At 39.7% G+C, this 22,719-nt stretch overlaps 1 pseudogene; it reads right to left on the minus strand.

Moving 5' to 3' along the window:
* Positions 1-1,979: 1,979 nt before the first annotated feature.
* LOC127214777 (plastin-3-like) overlaps positions 1,980-22,719 on the minus strand; it is a 29,379-nt pseudogene continuing 8,639 nt past the window's right edge.

The raw sequence follows: 22,719 nt of genomic DNA on the forward strand, positions 1-22,719 counted from the left end.
ATGATGCACAACTTTAATCCCAGGACTCAGGATTAAAAGTAGATGGATCTCTGTTAATTCAAAGGCCTGAAAATGACTACATGAAATTGATCCAGTCCTAAAATGCGCTTCAGGCGTATACAAAGATGATCTTAGCACCTGGGGTCACATGCCTTTAATCCTAGCATTAGGTAGGTATATAAGACAGGACCAGGGTCTCCAGAGCTAGCATTCAGCTGAGGATTAGTCTCTAGCCATGGTTGAGAGATCATAGTAGTCTGAATGAATCTACAGAGGGCATTGAAGTCAGGAGCAGTTTAAGGATTGGCATGAGCTGGGGTAGAGGTAAGAGCTGGTGGCTACTGCTTTGCTTTTCTGATCTTTAGCTTGAAGCTTGAACTACAATATCTGTCTCTGGGTCTTTTATTTATTGTGCTACAGACACTTATCTCAAAAACAAAAGCAGTGTGGGCTGAGGTTACTCCATGGTTAAGAGCACTGATTGCTCTTTAGGGGTCTGAGTTCAATTTTCAGCAATGGCATGATGGCTCCCAACCATCTGTAATGAGATCCTGGTGCCCTCTTCTGGCCTGCAGGTATACATGCAGACAGAGCCCTCATGCTATAGTAAATAAACCTTTAAATACAAACAAACAAAAGCAGTGAGCCAAAGGTGGCTCCAGTCAGTAGGATTCTTGCTGCTCTTTCAGAGGATCCAAGTTTGTGACCCAGCACCCATCCCAAGTGAGTGGCAGCAATACTGTAACTCCAGATCCAGGGAACCAATGCCCTCTGTGGGATATGCCATGCTGTAGAGGCACCTCCCCAGCACACAATGAGAATAAAAACAAGCCTTTAAAGCAAAACAAAGAAAAAATAGAATTATTATGCAAATGCCTTTATTTGAACTACTATGTTGCTACCAGATTGTCACTTTTCAGTGTTAGATTAACATATGATACGAGAACTACAGCAAAAAGCTTGACAAAGCAAGGGAACATCCAAGTCCGAACACATACTTTCCCTTTTTTGTGACCACATCGCTTTGTCATATGTGTTAACCTCAAAACTCTATTGTACACTTAATATACTTACCTTTATTGAGTCCCCATCTAAATTCTGGCTCTCTCCTCAAAAGGGTCATATTCAACAGCATTTTAGATCAAGGAGTTTTGTGATAAAGTTTTCAAAACAAAGAAGCATGTGTCGGGCAGCTCTTTAGAAGACAAAAATGTTTAATTTGGTTGATCCTGGCTGTGAGGGAAATACAATCTTAGGGTCCATTTTCCTCCCACCCCATATAGTTTATGCTTTTTCTTTTTACTTGAAGTTCCCTTTAAAAAAGTAGCAAATCCCAGACTTGTTGATCATAATCAAAATAGTCTTAAATGTACAAAAATAATCATGTAAAAATACTGTAAAAAGATACTTTTGATTTTAAAATAAAAGAATGAGAAAAGCTTCTGAGTACATTCTGCACATCCAGTTACTTGAGCAGATTTTCATCACTACAAAAATGTAAGGACACTCATCTCCATATGGTATCTGACCACGTTCTCCAGTAAGAACTTGGAAAGCAAAATGGCAAGCTAATACTATTGCTATCTACCTATCTAAGCAAGTCACAGAGCTGACATCCTGAAGAGTGAAAGATACACAGAGAGGTAATACACAGCATGAGGAAATGTCAAAGGGGCAATTATTCTGGGAGGAGAGAGCAGAAGGTCGGCTGTGAGCATGTTCAGGTGTGCTGAACAGATCCAACTGGAAGGGAAGAGAGTTGCTTGTTTCTAAATCTCTTTCCCCGAAGGATGTCATGATGAGCTATTCCTTGTTAATCAAAAATAAAAGTCCTTTAAGTGACAGAAATTCTTTAAGCGTGAGCACTTCGACCTGGGAATAACTGACTTGCCAATCATGCACCTTTGAGTAAGGATAGTTCTATTCAGATTGGTTATTTTCTCTTCATCCCCCTGCCCATCAAACATGCAAAAACACGGTCACTTGACCATCTTGGAGGTTTCCTTCCACAAGGTCTTCAGGAGCGCGTATACTCTGGCTCCAATTCTTCTAGCCATTGACACTGCATACACCTAGTTTTTGAGGAGACAAAAAATCAAAATGAGCTTTTTCTTTGTCAGGGTACCTATGAATATTTTTTTAAAGGATTCATTTATTTTATGTGCTTTGGTGTTTCTTATGCATGTATGTCTGTGTGAGGGTGTCGATTCCCTGAAACTAGAGTTATGAAGAAAGCTGAGCTGTCCTGTGGGTGCTGGGACCTAAGCCTAGGTTCTCTAGAAGAGCAGCCAATGAATGCTCTTGGCACCATGACCCATGTCTCCAGCCCCAAGAACACCATCTATTTCCTTTTACATAATCTAGTAAGCTGGGATGCAAAATTTTTTGTAGTGAAAGTACAAATCAGAGAACCTGCACCATAGTGGCACATGATTATAATTCTATAACCCTAGCACTGTGGAGACAGATGTTGAGGTCAAGGGTCCTGTAAGTTTGAAAGCAGCAGAACTCCACAATGAGACATTATTTCAGAAAACAGAAAAGTACCAATTAACTAATTCCACATATTTTCTGTTTTATTTTTATTTAGAATTGATTTTCAACTTTATAGGAAATAAAAACATGAGATTTATTTATTTTATTTTATGTGCAAGTGTTTTCTCTTTATGCAAATATGGATGCCACATGTGTTCCTGGTGACTGAAGATGTCAGAAGAAGGCATTCATTCTCCTGGAAATGGAGTTATAGATGTTTGGGAACCACACTGTGGGTGCTGGGAGCTGAACCCAGGTCCTCTGTAAGAGCAACATGTGCTCTTAACTGCTGAGCCCCCAGCTCTCAGTCTCAAGTTATACTAATTTTTTACAATTTATTTTTGCATTCTTCACATAAAAATGAAGGTGTGTGTGTGTGTGTGTGTGTGTGTGTGTGTGTGTGTGTGTGATTACCCAGGATGACCACACAATTAATTATGAAATACTCCGTGTAGTATAATGAGGTAACAGACTAGTTATCTTTGTGAGTGTGGTGCTGGGGATGGAACTCAGGGACTTGTATATGCTAGTTCCCTCCTTAAGTACCAAGTAAAAAACTCAAATGCCTAGGTTGATGCACCAAGTACTTTCAAAGCAAGAGGTAGAAGTGAGGATCTACATGCTACACAGGAGTTATGAGGCAAGGTTAGGGAAAGGCATAAGATGAAAATACTGACATGTGTAGTTAGGAGATCAGGTAGGAAGGAGCACCTCCGAATGATCCAGGAAGCATTTCAGAATACTGCAACAGGAAACTTTATAGACATTAAATTTTGTGTTTCTACTCTAAATAATTTTTCATCTCCATATTTACCCATGTTATTACCAAATGATAGGATTTTATTCATATAGAGGCTATATAGTCATTCATTGTCTTAAGTGGGCTCCACAAAGTTAGTACACTTAAGGACAGAGAGGCTTAGAGTAGTTAGGTTGAGGGTACAAAGGGAAGATGTTGGTGAAAGTGATATATATAATCGATGTTAAATAATGGAGAGATAAAACAGTTAGAAGAATAAAAATAAATACAGAGCCTAGGAACTATGTTGTTTGCTGGGTGCTCGGAAAGTAAAGGGCAGTGACAGTGACAGTGACTAGTGTTGCTCAGGAAGGCTCCTCTTATTTGTCTCTTAAGTGTTTTAACATACGTTGCGATGGTTATCATATAATACTGTGAATATTGCCAAAACCATTACATTGTATAAGTCAATTGGATGTCTGTGAACTGGATCCAAATAAAACCTTTAAATAAAAGATCTTTCCCAGATGCCATCACTATCCAGGGAGAACTGAGTAGAGCATCTGTACAAACTGTCTTTCCCAGTGCTCTTTGTGTGACAACGAGTGTTTGCCCTTACTTGGCATTATTGTGCTTGTCTATTTCTTCCTGCAGATTCCGCTCTTAACAAGGTCATAGTTAATGCAGCCTGGCTGGATGGCATGGAATAAATCCACAACTGCCAGACTGGAGCTGATCATCTTGTCTAATGAAAAGGAACAAATCTAAGAATTTTAGTAATGAAAATAAACATGTGCTTCTTTATATAAGCCTGACGACCAAGGAGGAAATCTTGCCATTAGGTGCAAGAACAGTTCTTACAAAAGAAACCCAAGGTTGTCCTTAAAGCAACTTCTGTTATCTAGCAAACAGGATATATAATAATCAGTATACTTTGACCTTAAAACTCTGAATAGAAGTTGACTTTCAGCTTCACTCAATGTTCTGTTCACCCAGTTTACAATGATGTCATCATTTGCTTTTTGACCCTTCTCCAAAGATCTTCAGAACATTAAGGGTATATCTAAGAGAGATAGGCAGAAAAAGTCCTGATATTCATGTTAAAAAATGCTGCTTCTAAATATGTCTTGCCAGGCAGTGGTGGTGCATGCCGTTAACTCCAGCTCTTGGGAGACAGGCAGGGGGATCTCTGTAAGTTCAAGACTGGCCTTGTCTACAATAGCTGGTTCTAGGACTGAGATCCACAACTACACAGAAACTCTAAAAACTAAAAATAAAAAAAAGCTAAAGTCTCATGTACAGTTTTATCACACAGATTTCATGGGGTTGACAAGACGGGCTCAGTGGGTAAAGTAGCTTAATGCACATGTTTGACCACTTGAATTTGATTCCCAGATACTACAATGGATGAAAAAATAACTGGTTCTAATAGTTTTTCTGACCTTCATCTGAGACAGTGGCATAAGCCTTCCCATATCACTCACACATGTGCGTCATACACTATGCTTTGGCTGGTACCTGAGCATGATGAATGCTTTTGGTGGTATTGGTAAAGAATATTCATTTTTTGAGTGGGTAGGAAGAGTGCAAGGGCCAGAACTCAGAAAGAAGTGCTGGGAAACAGCATCATTTGGCCATGACAGGGCTGTTGAACCCTTAATTCACAGTAGCTGTGGTTGTATATACGATACCCACACAGGATCATTGGTAGCTTATGACAGTTTTATCATGGCTCTAATAGGGGCACATGTTGCAAATGGATTTTCCACACTATATGGACAGCATTAATTGGACTCAAGTGGGTTATAAAAAAAAACATTGAAGTGGGCAGGTGAATCGGGGGGATCCAGCAGGAGTTGCAGGGGCTACAAGTGGGATTGGATATTATTAAAGTTCCTTATATACCAATATTAAAAATACATCAAAATAAATTCTTCAATTTCTTAAAAACGTATAAAATTATAGTTATTATGTTTATATGGACACAGATATGCCACAGGACACCTATGAAGTCACAGAACAACTTGGAGAGATGGTTCACCACACAGGTTTCAGGGACAGAACTCAGGTCGTCAAGCTGGGAACAAGTAATTTTAACCATTGAGGCATCCTGCTGGCCCAGATCTTCGAGCCCCAAATGGTTTGATATATATATATATATATATATATATATATATATATATATTCTGATATTTTGTTTTGGTTTGTTCCTTTTGGGCAAGGTCTTTCTCTATAGTTCAAGATGTCCCTATATAGCACAAACTACCTTCAAATATTTAGTCCCCCTCCTCAAACTCCTAGGTGCTGAGATTTCTGTAAGAGCCACCATTCTAACTTTTCTTATTTGTTTTGGGGTCTATGGATGGTTTCCATGCATGCTGAGCTACTGAGCTAGAGCATCCTAGAGTACTGAGCCAGAGCATCCCAGAGACTACTGAGCTGGAGCTGCAACCCGTCTGTCAATGTTACTCAGTGACACTGCATCAGGCTTAAAGCTACATATCAGACTTCTGTGAAGAGTTGGCAACAAATACAGTTCTAGCTAATACACAAGGAAGTATCGTTTAACAATGATGCAACATATAATCCTTAAAACTCATTTCAGAGTCTAAGTACAATAAGCTCAAAGTATATTTATTGAACTAAATGATTAATTTAAGCCATGAAAATATACTAAGGGTGAATTCCTAGACCCATACTGAGAAACTTCAGTGATCAACACTGTACATAATACCTTCTCATCAGCTCCAGACTAAATAGCCACGTCAGGTTGAGTTCCCATCATTCAGGTCTTGTCCTCCAATGCCCCAGGGAGAATTGCTGGATGCTTCCTAACTCAACTGCATAGTTGCAGTTTTCTAACACAAATGTACAAAAAGTAAATGAATGGTTAAGATTGTCATTTGTTCAATATGCACATGAGCCCCCACACACACACACATGTGTTTTGTAATGGTAAATTAATCTGCCCAAAACCAAAGAACAGTTCACTATCCTCGAAGCAGCTTAGGGCCCATAGGTTTTGAAACAAAAGAAAGAAATGAAGCAGATGCCAAATTTGCTACCTTTTTTCATGTTGGCTCCCAGCTTTGGGTATGGAGGCTTGTTAACTTTACTCCAGTCCACCAGGAACTTTAATTCGTTCATACAGCTGTAAGATGACCAGGGCATCTTTTTGTTGGTCACTAACAATTCAAAACACAACATCATCAGTGCTTATAAGCAGTAACACAACTCAAACAATATCTCTAAGTCACAATACCTGCCAGCTCATACTTTTCTAAATTAGTCTGTGCACGAAAGAAAATAGACCAAGACCACCACTCAATTCACTTCAAAGTCTGTGACAGGCACAGCTAGTGAAATTTAAGACACCTTTAATCCTAGGCTTGGGAGGGCAAGCAGTGTGATCTCTGTGACAGAGGCCAAGCCTAGTTTATATAAACAATTCTAGGTCAGCCAGGTCTACAAGTGACATCCGCCAACTACCAGAAATAAAGTAATAAGGCAGCCAGTGGTAACCAGCGCATGTAATCCCAGCCCACTCAGGAGGCAGAGACAGGAAGATCTTGCTTAAGTTTGAGGCCAGCCTGATCTACATTGAGGCCAGCCTGGTCTACACAGAGAAACTCTGTTTAGAAAAATAAAAAAAAAATAATAATAATGAGAGTGAGGGGAAAGGACACATGTTATTATGAGCTTGAAAACAGCCCCCATAAATGATAGAGGACACTGCATTAAATCTCAGAGCCACTACATGAAAGTCAGAAAAACATATAATGAACAACTATGTGGATAACAATGATGTGATTTTGGTATATATGTTCCCGCCTTAATGGCCAAAACTAATATTAGACTTAGTAGGCAGTGAATGGCAAATGGTAGGAAAATAGTGAAGATAGGAAATATGGCTGGGCTTCAAACCATTACACATCCAGCAAAGGACAGTCCATCCAGGAAGCCAAAGGTTGTAGGGACTCATGGGATGTCTGCTATGAATATCCCCAGACTATTTAAAAATTTAAGTACCTGTTCCCTAGATACCATCAGTACATTTACATATTCTATCATTTACAGCCAATGATCAGGTAAAGAAAAATTTGGGTTTTTGTGTATTAGGAATGATGATGTGTATCCACTAATGCTTTGTAATATGAATACTTGCTAGTGATGTCATTATTTATGCTAAATCCATTCATAACATTCATAATTTCATAGTAGCAGTAGGATAGCTTACGCATAGAGATGGTTTACATGAGGGTTAACACCAAGAGAGTTCATCCAGTTACGAAAGGTTCTTTCTTTGGTTTCTCCTATTAAAACAGCCACAAAAGTATTCATTCATTAGTGTCTTGTATACAGATAGGACCAGTGCATGTATTTATCTATTTTATGTGCTTTCTTGTGATCTAATAATTGTCACATATTTAGTATGCCACTCTGACTATGGATAACTGAAATACAATTCCTAAAACAGGTTAAATTCACCATGTATTTGTGTCTTTCTAAATTGAGGCTTAACAGGATGATCTAGACATACCTGGTGGCTCATGTCTATAATATCAGCCCTCATAAGGCTGAAGAAGAGGACCACTAAGGAGTTCAAGGTCAGTCTGAAGCTACTACAAGTGTGTTTCAGGTACAGGAGTGAGACACTGTCTCAGATCCACTTCAAAGCTCTGAAGGTAGTTCAGTTTGCAGAATGCTTGCCTAGAGCACATGAAGTTCTGGGTTTAAACCTTAGCACGCTTAAAACTTCATGCCAATGCCCCCTGTAAATCCCAGCACTTGGATGCTGGAGGATCAGAAAGCCAAGCCTAAACCCATTGTAACTATAAGTGTTTATTTGAAATGCCAACTATATGAAGATTCGACAGTGTTACATGCTTATCAGTAACAATGAAAAATAGAACCTCCAGAATCTTTGTACAACTGTGAAATACTCTAAAAGAAATGCATCGTTTACAATTAGCACACAGATGATTTCAAATTTTGGAAGTACTTAAATAAAAATACTATATATTTCTTTAAAAAAAAAAAAAACACTATGTACAATTGAAGCAAAAACAAGTTTTATAAAGTGCTGCTTATGCAGATTGCTGAAAACACTTGCACAGGACATGAAATCATTTAAGAAAGATTTCACAGGCCTTTAGCATTGAAAATATTATTTTACCATTAACAGCACAACCACAAGGAACTGAGAGGTTCATTCTTTATTACATAGTGAATTTGAAAGGTCATCCTGAAGCTGTAAAGCTTGACTCTAGATGACTAGGTTAAAAAATAAAACCTTCAAACAAACAAACAAAAACCTAAAGCCTTTTCTCAAAATAAATAGGTTAGTAAAACTCAAACAAAACCTGCCTACCCCAATATATATAACTAAACATCAAAAACAAAACATTTGTTTACTAATTGGTCTCATGATAGGACCTGGACTTTATTTTCTTTTCTAATCCTGGCTGTGCTGGAGAAGAGTTCTGGCACTGAGTCACAATCCCCAGCTCAACTACTTTATTTGCAATTTTGTTTCCATCTCATCCAACAGTTTGCAGTTCTCATTCAGGACTGCGCCTAACTAGCAGATTCTTGCAAAGGCCAAATGGATAAAGCAACTCACTGTTGGAATCATATCATTAATGACCTCTGTTTTTTATGTCTCAGATTCTGCATTAGAATCACAGAAACTTTAAGAGTTACCTTCCTAGTAGGAGTCAGTCAATGTCCTGGTTTTCAGGTTTAGTGAGTGCCGGTATTTATTAAAAGAGGTTATTCCCAAAGGCTAAGTTCAGTTTGGGGTTTCCACTGACGACATCAGCAGGGGTAACAAACTGTCTGCAACCTAATTTATCTGCTTTGTTGAAGCTTGTATACTTTGGCTCTCTTCAAATCATCTGTTTCCTTTATTAAAAAAGCATCTTTTGAGCCATAAAAAGTATATATAAATTGCCCCTATAATCATAGGCTGGGTAACAGGTGTACTTTCTTTCAGCTAACACATGGTACTTATTATATAATAGTTTTGAATGCAAAAGCAGGAGGCACAGGATTTGTAGTACTTGTACATCCTCAGTAAACGCTAGAACACATGTCTAAAGAATGAGTAAAACAGTACCTGGGGTTATCATGCCAAAATGCGAGGAGGAAAAAAAGCTGTTATTCATCTTTTCAGCCATGTTCCCTAGAAGATTTAACTTTCAATATGGATAGTTTCATAAAAACCTTTGTTTTCAGAAAGTTTTCTTTCTTTTTAGAATCTCTTCAAAGACTCACAACCATGTATCATGAGTTTTGGGTGCCCTCTTGTGGCAGCCATTGCCGGCATACATGCCAGGCAGAACACTATATACGTAATAAAATAAATCTTTTAAAAAGAGTCTCTTTCACCCCCATGTGCCTGAGCATGCGAAAGGCACTTGGGTCCCTGGCTCTGAAGTTACAGGTTGTTGTGAGCTACTTGAAGTGGTTGGTAGGAACATCACTATGGTTTCAGCAAGAGTGGCAAACATTCTTAACAGCTGAGCCACCTCTCAGACCCTTAATCTTAAAAAACATACCTGAAAAAAACAAGCAAGGACAGCCTTGGCGTTCCAGCGATGTTTGGGCTAGGTGGTGGTGGCATGCACCTTTAATCTCAACACTTGGGAGGCCAAAGGCAGGTGAATCACCACTTGACTTTGAGTCCAGCCTGGTCTACAGAACAAGTTCCAGCACAGCCAAGGTTACAGAAAAAATTGGCTGTCAAAAAGCCAAAATTAAATAAAATAAAAAGTAGGGTCTGGAGGAAGAATAACTGCACAAGGGATAAAGGGTGTGTGGGGACAGATGAAAAAGGAAATGGGATATTTTTGTAGAAACTAAAACTAAGCAGGTCAATTTGAGAACAAATTTTAGAGCCAGTGGGGGAAATCCTGGATGAATATTGGGGCAAGACACAAGGAATGTGGTAACAGCAATCAAAGCGGAGGACATACTGGTATGATGGTTCATCTTGATTGATTGTATTTCAAGAGGTCAGGCTATCACAGATATTCAGTCTGAACTGCATAGACTAGCCCTTCCTCTACTCACAGTAAGAATAAACCCAGAGTATGGATTTCCCTATACTCACTTTGAATATTGTATGTCATTCATAAAATCCAGTACTACCATAATTATTAAATTCTGAATTATCTAAATAAATCAGGACAGTTTGTCTCCTGTAGGTCACATAACTTGCTGCAGCCAGCACTAAAAACAATCTTAAAAGTGTCTAACACCACTATGTGAGGTTACATGGAAATTTTGATTGAATTTACAGAAAGTTATTTGGATGTGGCAGCACATGCCTTTAATCCCAGCTCTCAAAAAGCAGAGGCAGGGGAATCTCAGGAGGCTGACTTCCAGTCTGCTCTACATAGCAAGTTCTAGCCCAGCTAGAGCTACATAGCAAGACCTTGTCTCAACAGAAGAAAACAAGCAAGACACAACACTAGTATAAACCTGCTTAATTTGAAAGAACACCTATACTTACATTGAACCCTGACATGTTAATGTCTATAGGTAGTTCACCTTCCTTCTGTCCTTTAGCGCAATCTGATTGAGCAGATGGAAATAGGCTTTGGAATCCTACGAAAGAATTGAAAATATCAGTGTGATCACACTTACAGGTGGAACTGCATCTTACTACCATCTCCCCTTGACAAGAACAATTGATCGGATTAGATTGTGCAAAGAGATATGGCACCCTTCTCTGCCTCCTTATTTGAGAGATCTTTACCGAGACAAGCCCATCTGTCCCAGACTTATCTTTGTTAAGGCTTCCCAATGCATTGGTACCATCACTACAATAAAGCTAGTAAGTGTTTCTGTACCTTCACTGAATTACTGAAGTCAAAAAGCTGGACAAAGATAGAACAAGCATGAAATAGGAGAACAGAAATCCAGGAAGCATAAGAAAAGAGAAAATAAACACATTATGTACCATTCCAAAGCACAGGACCATATCAACTTATGAGTCAACATCTGCTGTGTTAATTATATAATCAAAGTGGGACTGACAGAAAGTCCCAAATGAGAAACATGTATAGTTGGTAAAATAACATTTAACCTTATAGGATTGGAATTCATATAACAAAACATGCTCATTTCTCCCCCTTTCCCTGGGGGATGAGGTTAAAGACTTCCCTGATTGGCAAATGCAAGAAAAATTTTTAACTTTTTAAAAATATTCAAAGCGGGCTTCATTAAAAAATAATATCCACTGACAAGAGCACATTGGCTATGCCTGCATATATTCTTTAGGCAGATGCGGGAAGATTGCCAAGTGGAGGCCAGCCTGACCAACACAGAGAGCTGTAAACTGACCTGGACTACAAAGTAAAATCATATCTGAAAAAACCAAATTGGACTTAGTAACTATAGTGCTTATATAAGCATTCATAAAACATCTAGGTTAAATCTAGACACCTCACAAAAGACTGTATGGGCAATTCATATCATCCTCAACTACGAGATTTAGGCCAGCTCGAAATACAGGCTGCTTGAAACAACAGATACAAAATAAGAAAAAAAATCATCTAGCTATGGTGGCATGTGTCTGAAAGTCAGCACCTAAGAGGTAGAAACAGAATCTGGTAAGCTTGAGGTCATCCTTGTCTACAGCAGTGATATCAGGACAGCCTGGGCACAAAAATAAGCAAGACTGTCTCCAAAAAACAAGGGGCTGCAAGGCTTGGTGATATCCTAGGATCCTTTTCTCTGTTAAGCTGAAAAAAAAAAAATCTCCCAAGTCACTATAAATCTCCAAATGCTCTGGTTCTTTGCAGTTACCTTGATGTCAGCACTGAAGTTGTTGATCTTTGCCAGCCCGAGTTTTCCAGATGAAAGTTGGCCCATCTTGTGGCTTCCTCCGGAGACAATTTCATAAGCTCCTCAAAGTCTCCCCGTCTCTAAGCAAAGCCGCCAGTGCTTGTGAGCACTTAAATCCTCAGTCAATTTGTGATGTGATATTGGCTATGCCCTTCCCCACTCTCAGTGTTCTTTGAGACAAGCCCATGTTGTCTTCAGTCTACATGATCAACCTGCCCCAGGCGCTGACATTACAAGCACATCACAGCATACATAGTTTCTCTCAGTCTTTTGATACTTTTTTTTGTATGTCTCAAGGTCTACTACCAACTAGTTGTAGCTTTGAGATAGTCAACATCTTGCTAAAATAACTCAGTCAACAAAAAACATTCTTAAATATAAAACCCAAGTTCAATCCCCAGCATCCAATAAAAAACCACATTCTCCTCTTAGAGCTGCAGAGAAAAGGGAGCAGGGCGTTCTCTGGGGCTTGCTTTCACCAGCAGTCCAGCCAAATTGGGGGAGGTCAGATTCACGGTCACAGACCTTGTCTCAAAAGTAAGTCTGCGACTGGAGAAAAGGTACTTGTTGGTAAATTGCTTGCTGTGCAAGTATGAGACCAAACTTGGATCCCCCAACATCGGAGTAAAAGCTAGGTGCAGTGGGGTGCATCTGTAATCCCAATGCTGGGGAGGTGAAGAGCAAGGTTACCTGGGGTTTGCTGGCCAGCCAGTCTAGTCAAATTGAAAATCTGGAGGTTCAGTAGAAGACCCTGTCTCAAAAAAACTAGGGTGGAACAGTGCATTAGGAAGACACACTACATTGATTTCTTGCCTCCACTACATATACATACACACTTGTAAATCTCATGTATTTACCCACAACATATACATAAACCACACACACACACAGGCACACATAACGGGAAAAAAATCCCCAAGGTGGACAGAAACTGGGGTATACACCTAGTGTAAATCTCTATGTGTTTTTAGTGTCTTTACATGAACTGTCATCAAATGTTCACAACAGCTAAAAGACAGAGAGGTGTATGGATTTTGTTCCTGAATAAAGTTCCCATGTTCGTTCCTAGTCATCATTTACGCACTTCAGTAAAATGCAAGAAAAAAAAAAGAATCACCAATTAAAAGCTCTCAGAAGAATAACAACTTTGTTCCATTACCTTCATTCTGCTCAATTCAATATCCCAGCTAACAAGCCAATCTTAATAATCTGCCAGAGCAGTCCCAAAACAAATAGAGGTTTCCCAGCCCATAAATCTTGGCTTCCAATGTTCACAACATGACACCCAATGGCAGAAGCAGAGATTCAGTGCCAAGTTCAGAGTTTTCCTGCAAGACAGCCAAATTATACACTTCTCGATCTTTTTCCCACCCAGTTCACTTCTGCCTTCACTGAAAATAACGCTAAGAAATCAGTATGAGTTATCCATTTCATCCGCCGCCAGTCAAGAAAACAGAATTTAGCCTTAAAAATCAAAGAGACAAATCTCAGCCTCACTCCTATTATTTTTGTAGAATTCTACTGGAGAAGTAGGGTTTTATTTTACTTTATTGCTCTGAATTCTGCTGATTTTAAGAGCAGCCGTCACATAACCAGAGTATGGGGTCACTTTTCTAAAATTGCCTAAAAGGCAAGTCCATCAGCATATGGCATACACCCAGGTTCTAGAAATGACCAATCTGCACATCTCAAGTGACACTCCCTGCCGGAGGGACTTTGCTATACTAGTCTACTCTCACTCACTGAAAAAGCACAAACACTCCATCGCTGGAGCATCCCAGCTAAGTAAGAGCTTAAGTCATTTTTATTTGGCAATATCCCAACACAATAGACAATAAAAGGAACAGAGGGCTTTAAGTACAATAAGGATCTGTGCCTCTGTGGACATCAGCAAGCTACCCAAGCCTTTCTGAGTCCCAGCTCATTGCTTATAAAATATCCCATGATCATTCTCAGTCAGAAGCGACTCTGAGGATTAAAGTACAGCACATGGAATACAGGGGCTATGGCCTCTAATTCAAACAAGCTATTAAGGAAGATGGCACAGGAAGCATGTCACACCTAAATGATGAAGGGTGTAAGCTTCTTCTTGTTGATAGCTCTCTCATCAATTGTGTCAGGAACTGAAGGTTGATCATTTGCTGAAACAAACAAACACAAATTGATCGACTTTCAGAGTTGATAGAATTTGGGATGTATATCTCACTTTGTAGAGTGCTTAGCTAGCATGCATGAGGTACAGAGTTCGATGCCCCAGGACCACTAACTGGACATGAAGCTTATAATTCCTAGCACTGGAGCATGGAGGCAGAAGCTTCCAGAGTTCAAGCCATTGGCACTACATAGCAAGCTGGAGGCTGGCTGGAGACCCGCAGGAGATGCTGTCTCAATCAACGATTATTGTAAATCTTCACTAATGTTAAGCTTATTATAAAATATCCTTCATACCATCTCCAAAATGCAATAAATTTTGGAAGCTGAAGAGATGGTTAAGAGCAATTACTACTCTTACAAAGATCCAGGTTTGTTTCCCAGACCCACACTGAATAGCTCTGCTTGTAACTCCAGTTTCAAGGGATCCTGAGCCATCTTTTTGTCCTCCACAGGTACCTGCACACGTGTGTGGTACACATAAACCCATGGAGGCACACACATAATTAGAAAATAATACCAAATGCAATAGATGACTTTCCTCATGTTGACCACAGAGAAATTATATATGTTCAGAATGCAGATGACATGCTGGATGGCAAGTCTGAATGGCATTTTCATTCATGACATGAATACATATATGTGTATGTATGCATACAAGCACACACATACATATACACACACAACCTAAATATAAGTTTTGCTTTTTTGTGGTGCTAATGTTGTTTTTGTTATTTTTTCTTCTTTCTCTTTTTCTTTTTTTGGGACAGGATCTCTATCTCCCTAGCTGTCCTTGAACTCACTATAATACATCAGGCTAGCCTCAAACTCAGACATCTGTGGCACCCTACCCTCCTGAGTGCTGGAATTATAGGCATATGTCACCATGCCCCATGAACATGTTAGGCATACACTGTCACTGAGGAGTATGCTCCTGGCCCAGAAGGTAATTTTATGCAGTATTTTGGGAATTTCTGCTTTGACTATCACTTGTCACCTGAAGCTAGCTGTGGAGATTCCACTGTGGCATCATTATCCAGATTTGGAAACATTTCCAGTGCTCTAAGCCTTGCTTCTGTAAGCAAGCCTGATGAAACTCACTGGGTCATTGAAAAAAAAAAAAAAACTACAAGTAGAGTGGGTGAGATGGGAGCGAGGAGGGACAGGACGGGAAAGGGCAATGTGTAGGGGTATGACATATATATACACACACATGTATATGAAAAGGTTAGTGAAACCCATTGTCATGTATAATTACTGCATATTTTAATAAAAACAAAAATAAAACAGTTTTAGTTTTTGGAGTTTTGCATCAGGGATGCTGAAATTTTATGATACTATGAAGATCATAGTAGAAACTTGAATGTAAAGGGTTTGATTATCTGGACTCCAATCACACAGTCGCTGAGGCTTGCATAGAAACTCAGAATGAGGCTGGGCCTGATGGTGCATGCCTTTAATGCCAGCACATGGGGGGCAGGGGTAGATGGATCTCCATGAGGCCAGCCTCTTTTAGAGCCAAGGATACAGAAGAAAGACTGCCTCGATAAAACCAAAAGAGAAAAAAGGAACAAAAGGAACAAAAAAAAAATACAGCAGCTCAGAACTTACTACGGAGCATACTTTAGACCCTGTCTCTGAGGCCAGGGCAGTAATGGACAGTGTTGATAATCTTACATCATTTCTGCCAAGATACTGCTGGCTCTGCGACAGCCACACTGGCTCACAAAAGCATTTTCAGAATTAGGTCAGGAAGAGCGAGAACTGAGGGCTAGCTTCTTTTGTCTCTTTAGAAGCCACAGCACTTCACAATAAATGAATCTTTGACATACTTTAAGTTTGACAAGCCTGTAATGCTCTACTTGCTAAGTGATGAGGAAAAATTGGAAGCTGAGGCATTCTACCTTATAAAAAGGTCTCTACTTCTTGACTGATTTTTGCCTTTACAGGTAACTTTAGACATATATTAGATGAAAAAGACAAAATTCGGTAATTGTCCTCTCTTTTTCTCTACTTACATCAACCAGCCAAAAGCATCCATAAGAAGACATATTCATTCGGTGGAGGTTATCTTGCAAATATGGTTACAAGACAAACTACTATCTTACCAGAGCACAATTCCATCACCAGCTGCTTTGAAGAATTCGTCCAGTATTTGGGTTCATGGGTATAACGTGTCTGCAATCGGGATCATTTTCCAGAGCTTTGTTTATCAATTAACGAAGGCATATTTTCTTCTTCTAAATTATGTTAAATAACAAGAAATCAGTTCATACTGTTCATTAAAGCAATGCTAATCATTTGGTCCCCAAACCTACAATTGTACAGTTCTGCTATAAGACATCACAAGTGTCTTGGCTTTACTCTTCAGACATTAAACCAACACAGTGTCTTAGGAATCAATGACATAGTAAGAACAAAAGAATAGGTTAATGCCCACTTAGGAAGTTACAAAATATTAAAAAAATACTTACATTACTGCCCTAACTCACTGTAATAAAGACTATCATTACACAGATTTCACTATGTGTCTTATAATCAACATGTCTATCAGGACTTTCTGGCAAGCCATCTGACCCAAGACCAATTATGTCACTAAGCTGCTGCTGCTTCTTCTTCTTCTTATTATTATTATTTTGTTTTCTTTTTCAAGACAGGATTTCTCTGTGGCTTTGGAGGCTGTCCTGGAACTTGCTCTGTAGACCAGGCTGGCCTTGAACTCCAGGGATCTGCCTGCCTCTGCCTCCCAAAGTGCTAGAATTAAAGCATGAGCTACAACGCCCGGCACCAGAAAGCCTATTCTTTAATTATATTTAATTAGAAGAACAAGCTTTTTAAGGAACTGCAGTATATATCTGCTCCAGCGCACTGTATTAATGTAAGCACACCCATGCATTATTACCTGAGTACGAATGCTGTGTTCATTCACTGGACAACTCTGAAGTTCCTCCCCAGAGCACAAATCCTTCTTTCCTGTTGATGGCTTTGCGGAAGGTTTAGCAGCAATATCACTGCTCTTTTACCTCTTGAAAAATCTATCATTAAAATGGTTTGAATTCATTCACAATCTTCAAGCAAGCACAAAAATAAACACATTTAACCTTTCCTTTTTTACCTGTCGATCACCTACAGTGTTCTCTACAAGGCGGTGAGTGTTAAGTGGAGAATTGGCTAGGTTTTTGCAATGCTACAATACTGCTACTAAATCGCACACACTTGCAAAACTCGTTCAGTGCTGCATCCTTGAATCCACTTCAAGTTAAAAAAAGTGGTTCAAAAGCGTGAATAAATCTATTAATTTCCTGTGAAGCTTGTTCTTTGAGAGATGCTGAACGACTTCCCCTTCTTTAACCACAATTCTTAGCACACGGATAAAGATTTATGACTCAACCAGAAAGAACTATTTTGTGGTATAATGCCAAGTAGCTTAGTAGTTCACTAATCAAAAGCAACACAATAATAAAACAAAATTGTTACGTTGGTGGCATAGATGACGATCACCTATCAAGAATAGTTAAAGTACCACTAAGCAGGCAATAGGATCAACAGTACACAGCCCCCTGCTTTACCTGGTGACTCAAACTAGCAAAAAATAAGCAGAATGGAGACAATTAAGCTAGGCCACTGGTGGCACACATTTGTAAACCTAGGACTTAGGAGGGCACAATAGAGGACCTGCACAAGTTGGGGACCAGCTGCATGTAGCCCAGGGACTTCCAGGTTAGCCAGAACTTCCTTAGAAAGATTATATCAAGAAGGAAGGGCTTGAGAATGAGGTGTAGACACTAACTAAAAAAAGAAATGGTGTGAAGCAGAAGGATTGCAGAAAGTTCATGGTCACCTTGAGAGGCAATATGAGACCATGTCTAAAAATAAAACTAACAAAAATGTGAAATTAGCTTGGCAGTGGTGGTGCACACCTTTAATCCAGCCCTCAGGAGGTAAAGGCAGGAAGAGCTCTTAGTCGAGACCAGCCTCGTCTACAGAGTAGTTCCAGGACAGCCAGGACCTGCTACACTGAGAAACCTGTCTTGAAAAAGCCAAACCAAAACAAACAAGTGAAATTAGAGCTGTGTTTATGGGTCAGGAGCAAAGAACTTGCCTTGTACACACAAGTCTCAGCATTATAGAAGAGGGAGGAGGCTTACATAGAAGGCTTTAGGCCTGGTGTTGCTGGCACATGCCTTTAATCCCAGCACTCGGGGGTAGAGGCAGGATCATCTCTGTGAGTTCGAGACCATCCTGGTCTACAAGAGTTGGATTTCAGGACAGCCTCCAAAGCCACAGAAAAACCCTGTCTTGAAAAACAAAACAAAACAACAACAATAAAACCAAAAACCAAACCAAAGGCTTTTTAGAGATTGTCCTATTTGGGTATTTGAATTCAGTACTTTCATCCCACAGAACTTGGATAACAAAGTAACACTTACGTTCTAATAACATTAATCAGGTTAGAAAATGTAGCTTCATAGTCGGTTTAATAATGCAAATGAATGAACATTCTAAAAATCTGTCTCTATACTTGAGGAAACTCTGGAATTTGCCTCACCCAAATTTTTCTTCTGTTTACCAATGTGCATGCAGAAATTAGTCACTGTCAACTGGTGACAAATCTGGCAGCTTTCTAAATCAGAGGGACACACATGTGGAAGTCACAGAACAGCTCTGAGGAAATAGTTCTCCCCTTTCCACCTTTACTTGCATCACAGAGATCAAATTCTGGTCAGCGAGCTTGCTGAGGCGTTACCCACTGAGCTGTCTTTCAGACTCCGAAATTTCTCTTAGTGCCTTTAAAATCTCCTTTAAGTGGAGCAATGTAGCACAAAATGGCTGAACAAAATAGAACACATGATAAAGGCTTTTAGGTATTGACTGTCATTCTCTTCCTCTCGGAGGTCACCTCAGCAGAGGTTCCCAATATGCAGAAGTTCAGACTGGAACAATCTAACCCGTGCAATATAGTCAGGCTTCAGGCAAGACACATTTGGAATTAGTCTTCCCAGAGAGGGTGCCTTTGTAATTAGTCTGAAAAGGGCCTTTTTGTTGTTTATTTGATTAATACACTCTGCTTCCCAAGTACTAGTATTAGAGGAATGTGCCACAAGCCCAGCACGAAAAGAACTTTTGTAATGGATATTGCCATTGATGACCCCAATAATATCATCCATCACTGATCATAAATCCCAACTTAACACACTTTTATTTAGGAAAATACTATGCAATCATCTTTAAAAATCAAGCTTCCCTCTATATTTTTTTTGGGGGGAAGAATTGGTTTTTTTTTTTTTTTTTTTTTTTTTTTTTTCAAAATAGGTTTTCTTTGTGTGGCTCTTAGCTCTTCTGGAGTTCGCTCTGTAGAGCAGACTGGCCTTGAGCTCAAAAGATCACCTTTTCACCTCTGCCTCCTGAGTGCTGGGGCTAAAGGTGTGCTCCTCTATGCCCAACTACTTTCTCTATTTTTGATGATGTGTCTTCAAAAGTTGAAATTTTATGCTATATCTCCAATTTTACAGGGGAGATTTTAAGAAGGACAAATGTAAGTGTGTGGGGATATATTGTTTATGATCTAATATAGCTTTCCTGGATAGCAGAATGCAAACCCTAGCCACAGCCATCAGAACAGGCAGCGGTGGTGTAAGCTGTTAATCCCAGCACTGGAGAAGTATATAAGACATGAGCAGGGACTTGATTCTGGCAATTAGTCTCCAGCCACATTGAGACAGGATCTCCCAGCCTTGGTAGAGGCAGAGCTCTCTGGTGGCTTGGCTGCTTTGCTTCTCTGATGTTCAGCTTGAGCCCCAACATCTGTTGCTCAGGTTTATTATTTGAACTACATAAGTGTGATTATAACAGAATGGGTCCCTGGTAGGTAATTTCCAAGGAGTTAGTGGGATGTGATCACATTTTTTAGAATACATCTGCTGTGGGGTGGAGAGATGGCTCCGCTGGTTAGAATCTGGAATTCTTCCAGAAGGATTTAAGTTCCATTTCCAGAACCACATCAGGTGGTTCACAGAAACCTGGAACTCCAGCTCCAGGGGGTCTGATATCTTCTGGACTCTGTGGGTGCCTGTATCCACATGTTAACAAACTCACACAGGCTCATACACATGCACACGCGCGCGCGCACACACACACACACACACAAATATTAAAAATGGTACTTGAGAACACAGACAATTAAAAATAAACCTTAAAATGAACACACACACCTACAACAAAGAAAATAATACGTATTTTTCTGGGGTTGGAGAGATGGCTCTACAGTTAAGAGCATGACTGCCTTTCCAGGGGATCTGGGTTCAATTCTGTGGCTTAAACCATCTGCCTGCCTCCCAGTTCTAGGGGATAAGATTCCTTTCTCTCTTTTTCAAAACCTCTGCATGCACCAAACATGCACATAAACGCACATATTTATCTGCAGATAAAATGAACCAACACCTGAAAAATCAAAACAATAAACTAATAAAGTAGTGACAGACACTTGCAATCCCAGAACATAGAGGAAGTTGATGCAAGAGAGGATTGTTGTGAGCTATGGTAAACCTGGAAAACAGAAAAGCTCCAGGAGCAAATAATCTCTGTCTCCAGAGCAAATAAATGTTTGGGCATGGTGTTCATTTACAGTCCTGCACTCAGGAGATTAGAGTAGGAGGATTTCCAGAAGTTCAAGGCTAGCCTAGTTTACAGAGTGAGACCCTGGCTCAAATAAAACAAAGCAAAGTCGAAGAGAGAGAGAGAGAGAGAGAGAGAGAGAGAGAGAGAGGTGTCTCAGCAAGTATAAGTTAGTCTTTCCTAATTGTGAACTCTGCTCTATTTAATTAAAAAAAAGAAAAGTGGAATACCTAAAAATGGACAGATATGCATTTCTCCCACCAGAGCATCACACAACCTTGCAGGACTAAAGTATGTAATAGCTTCAAGAACCAAGACCAGGGAAGGCTCTTTCTCCTTGTGAGTGCATTTGCTTCAAACATTGTAGCCTTCTAAAAGGTAAGTTGTTGGAAACGATCATGATTCTAGCTGAATGATAAATTCAAATTTATATGTTATGGAAATAGAGATAATTCAATTAAAAATATCTTCGTGGAAAAAAAATAAATAAAAAAAAATATCTTCGTGGTAAAATAGCCTATATTCTTTATGTGTCCAGAGAGCGGTGCTGAGAGAAAGATGTGAAAAGTCTAGCTACATTGGTTTATTCCGTGTGTGTGTGTGTGTGTGTGTGTGTGTGTGTGTGTGTGTGTGTGTGTGTATTTTGGACAGAGAGTTTCTCACTGGCTTTGAAGCTGTCCTGGAGACCCGGCTACATTTGTTAAGTGTCTTCTTTTTGTGGTGCTAAGAACTAAGTCCATGTTTTACCACTAGTTATATTCCCTAATCCTACACTTCCAAATATTTCTAAACGAATTATCTCAGCCAGCCTCCAATTTGGTTCCATAACATTTTAGTCTGTCTCTTAGATTAAAAGCTAAAAACTTAGAGAAGAAATTGAAAATTCCCATGTCAGATTGGTTTACCACCTGAAAAATCTGTCATTTTCCTTTCTACTTCAGCGACATTGCTGGATTGGATGATAATGATGTTTATTTAGAAAAGAAAACCAAAGGCTTTGATTTTACAGGACCCTCAGAAATCAGAGCTATCACAAGATGGTACTAGTCTTCTCCATGAATATTTTCAAAGCTGGAGTTGTAATGCTAATGAGCTCCCTGTGTTACAATCCCAGTGTTCTCTCCAGAGGTAGGATTTGCTGTATCAGGCAGGCTGGAGACAAACCATGGGTCCTGTGCTCAAAAGGGAAAGGCCATTCTCACCCTGTGCTCCTTTTCCATTTCTTTGGTGGCGCCTGTGACTCTTGCACTTCCTTTCCTAGCTTTATTTTCTTCTCTTTTCTTCCTTCCTTCTTCTCCTCTCTTCCTTTCTTTTTCTTTCTCCTTCTGTCTCTCCTTTCTTCCTCTCTCTTTCTTGTTTCTTTCTGTCCTTCCCTTCCCTCCCTCCCCCTATCTCTACCTTCCGCTTCCCTTTCCTTTCCCTTGTTCTTTCTTTTTTCAAGACAGGGCTCTGGAACTCGAGATCCTCCACTGCTTCTGCCTCCCAAGTGCTGGGATTAAAGTTGTGCGCCACCACTGTCTGGCCAGAAGCTTTCTTTCAAAACCTTCACCAATGCCTTAAGTTCCTTTAACCCCAAAGTGAGCCCTGCGTAAGCGCCTAGCAGCCAAAACATTAAGAGGCATCTGCAATTAAGAAGGAAAGATTTCAGAAAAAGAATTGTAGAAAGTATTGGAAGTTGCTTGTTTTACCAATATAGCAGATTTGAATTTTCCATCTTCTGGAAATTGTTGCTGGCAAAAAACACTAGTACTCTGATTTTACATAGGAGGAAATCATAGCATTAGGGAGCCTGGAGTCCTACATTTGTCGGAAAGGTTGAATACAAT

This window comes from Phodopus roborovskii, unplaced genomic scaffold, assembly GCF_943737965.1.
Source record: "Phodopus roborovskii unplaced genomic scaffold, PHOROB, whole genome shotgun sequence".
Classification (NCBI taxonomy): Eukaryota; Metazoa; Chordata; class Mammalia; order Rodentia; family Cricetidae; genus Phodopus; species Phodopus roborovskii.